Raw genomic sequence first — 3,516 nt, 5'->3', positions numbered from 1 at the left:
CAGTGGGGATGCTTGTGTGTATATCCAGGAGAGAGCTGCTGCCACTTTGGGTACCCTCCTGCTTCTCACAGTCGCTGTGGTGCTCTCTAACCCTTTAATTGCCAGTTCTCTGGGTCTGCCCTCTGCTCTGCCTCAATAACTCAGCACCATCTACTCCAGTAAAGTCACACTCCAGCTTTCACCACAGTTTGCCTGAGACATTTTGGATTGCTGATGTCATTGAAAGCCCTTATTTGCTTTTCTGGATGAGGGTGCTGAGAATTCCAATGTACCCCAAAGTGGGGTGAAGGGAGATAGAGGAAAAGGAGAAGGACACTTATGTGTCCCAGATGCCAACATCAACACGACTTCTTCTGGCTCCTCAACTTGCTGCTTTGCCCCAGGCACATTACTGTGTGCCGTACAGGTCAGGATATTTTTTCCTGGGCAGCATCAATATTATTATTATTAGTAGTAGTATTATATCTGTTATTATTTTTCTCTTTTTTCCTGTTAGACCAGGACCCACCTTTTCTGAGACCTTTGCCCTGCAGCTTCAGCCAAATTTGATACAGAGGCACTGAAGGTGCTAACTTCCAACAAATTCCATGACTGCAAAGCAGCAGGAGAGAGAGAGAGAGCAACCCTCTGTAGAGGGAGAACCAATGGTTGTTTCAGGTTGCAGGCACAGACATCCACAGTAGGTGTGTATGTTTGCCCCCTGGCATCCAGCACGGTCCTACAGCCATGCTGTGTCCAGTAGGGTACGTGTCATCACTCCAGGGTCTGGTCCCTGGGAATGCCAGGAGGGACATCCACAAGGATTGTCCCAGGTGTCTGTGGGGAGAGAGACACTGAGATGCTGCTTTTGGGTGATGACATGTGTTTTCCCCCATTCATGGCAGATAGAAGGGTTTCCAGCAGCCTGGGACACTCCAGCTGAGCCTCCCAGAGTGACCAGGGACAGCAGACACTTGCATTTTTTAGCTTTATGCATCAGACACCCACAGAATGACATCAGTATGACTTTGTCCAGACAGGGTGGAGGCTGGATCCCACCCTCCACATCACTGCTGCTGAAGAAGCCCAGCACACAGGGAAAGGGAAGCTGGAAGCTGCAGTTTGCTCCCAGTTTGGGCATGTCTTGAGTGCAGACCTTTTCCTTTCTGGTGGCCTGAAGCAGGGAAGACTGCTCTTATCTAAAGGTCAGCAAGGAGACAGCTGACAAATACCTCTGTCTTCAGCCTGTCACTGTGCACATCACACAGATGCTGAAATAATCTGCCTGGGGGTCTGCTGGGGGGGTTGGAGGCGTTCTAATTAGTTCTAGAGAGAGATGCATTACCTTGTGCTAAATGCTGTGCTAAAGGCTGTGTTGCAGCCTTTTCCTCTGCTGGTTAGATGAAAGAGGAGGGGAGAAGGAGGTCTGGAACTTGTAGCCCCAAATTACTTAATGGTCGTGATCTGTACTTTGAAGCAAGATAATAAAAGATGTCTTTTCATGCTATTCATTTCAGGAGCCTTTACTCTTCAGCCAGGATTTTTCTGCCTGCTGGGAATGGCCTGATGGAAAGTTTTAAAACTTTCAGAAATCCCATCTGAGACTTTTACTTTGTTCTTTACCTCTGAGGTTTATGTAGCATTTCTATGGCGTTATACATCAGACAGGACAATAAACATCAAGAAACTCCAGGTCCCACGGGGACCAAATTGCCAACTCAAGCTCAGCTGATCTCTTATAAGTACCAGATGCTGCACCAGAGCAGTTTAAACACCAGAGCGCTCTGGAAAGCCATGGGGAACTCATCCCTCAGACTCTAAGGTGCTAAAACCCAGTAGGAATGACCAAACTGAGCATTCAACAACAGGTTTTGATGATGGTTTGTTCATCACTGGTGGCACATGCTGCAACATCTGACTTTGAGTTCTGGAAGAGATTTAGGGAGCTTACACATGCATGTGAGAGCTGAGCCTTAAATTGGGGCTTGAAATGCCCCAAGAGACACCGAATTGAGGCATTGCCAGGAATTGTCTTTTAGGTATCAAAGATGGGAATGAGATCATGAGGCAAATGTCTGCAACAGCAGCAGCCCCAGCACCCTGAGATAGCCAGGGAGGGCAGGGTCACATGAGCAGGTTTGGCTGTAAGGTGGACTGAACCCAGCTAAACTGACACATCCAGGCACTAAAGGAAGAAGTTCTGGTTCTTCACAAAATTCCTGGTAAAATCCTGAGTTGTCCATGCAATGCAGAAACCTCCACAGACAGGCAGCAGCTGTGGAGGCATCTGCAGAGCTGGAGGTCAAAGCTGGACTAGGTCTGAAACTCCAAGTCTGGACTTGTACACGTTATCATGGTTTTCCCCTATTTCTCTAGTCAGTTGGAGGTTAATGCAGACCATCTTATCTCTCTTCCAGACATATCACTATAATAAGCTGTTCAATTTTTAATGAAGCCAAGAGACTGCTTTTCTAAAGACCTTCTGAAAATCAATAGTGCTCTTTACAGTGATAACTCTTTACAATGGTAGGTCAATAAGGAAGGAAAATGCAAAGCCTCTGTGGACAAGGCTGCCTTCTTACCTGAAATGATGAATTTTATGTGACAAAGTTCAGTTAGACATATGAATGATTTGAGGATGCATCACCACCACGTCACTTGTTCTTTAGAGTTATTAAATTGGTTGTTGGCAACAATTAATTACTCAGAGGTGGTTTAGTATTTTAGAATTTTAGGACAAGATCATTAATTAATGCTTTCTTATAGCATTTCTTTTACCAATGGGTGGCTTTTATTATTATTATTATTATTATTATTATTAATTTATTATTGTTGTTGTTGTTGTTATTATTTGGCAAATAGGAACACTAAGGCATTCTTAAGGTAACCTGTTATTAAAACTGACCATCTGTATTCGGACTTGTCATGTCACGATAAGTAATCATCTGGAAAAAAAATCAAACTCTGTGGTAAATTCACATTAGTAATAAATGTCTGTTGATTAGGTCAGAAATGCTTTGTTTGATTAAAAAGTCAACAACTAAATTAATCTGGATCCAATATGGGAATTCATATACAACTCTTCTTCATATGTTTTTTCTTCTTTGACTTCAATGAGATTGGAAGAAATGCCTGAGGTTTTTCCTAAATTTGGAAATTTCCCAAGCTGAAGTGTGTGTTTGTGAGCTCTGACTCACGCTGACCAAAGCACATTCATGCTGCCAACATTTGGACATCTCTGCTGGAAGTGATTTACTGGTGTTCCTTACACCTTTAATGGGGAGAGCTGGGAGCTGCTGAGCAAGGGTGCAGAAAGCCTGGATCTGCCTTTGTGTAGCAACCAGCCTCCCTTCTCCAGCCCTTCCCAACATTCTGCAAACTTCAGGATTTTCTCCACTGCTGCTATTGAACAGTCTTGGCAGCTGCTGGCGCCTTTGACTCATCTGTGTTTACTTGGTCTGCCCCCAGTGTGGGGGACGTGTGACCTTGGAAACAAAATCTGCTGGACTTGTCTCCATCCCACCCCCACTTCCCTCT

This window comes from Ammospiza nelsoni, chromosome 3 (genome assembly GCF_027579445.1).
Source record: "Ammospiza nelsoni isolate bAmmNel1 chromosome 3, bAmmNel1.pri, whole genome shotgun sequence".
NCBI classification, from domain to species: Eukaryota; Metazoa; Chordata; class Aves; order Passeriformes; family Passerellidae; genus Ammospiza; species Ammospiza nelsoni.
The sequence above is the reverse complement of the archived record's forward strand: the minus strand, read 5'-3'. Positions refer to the sequence as shown.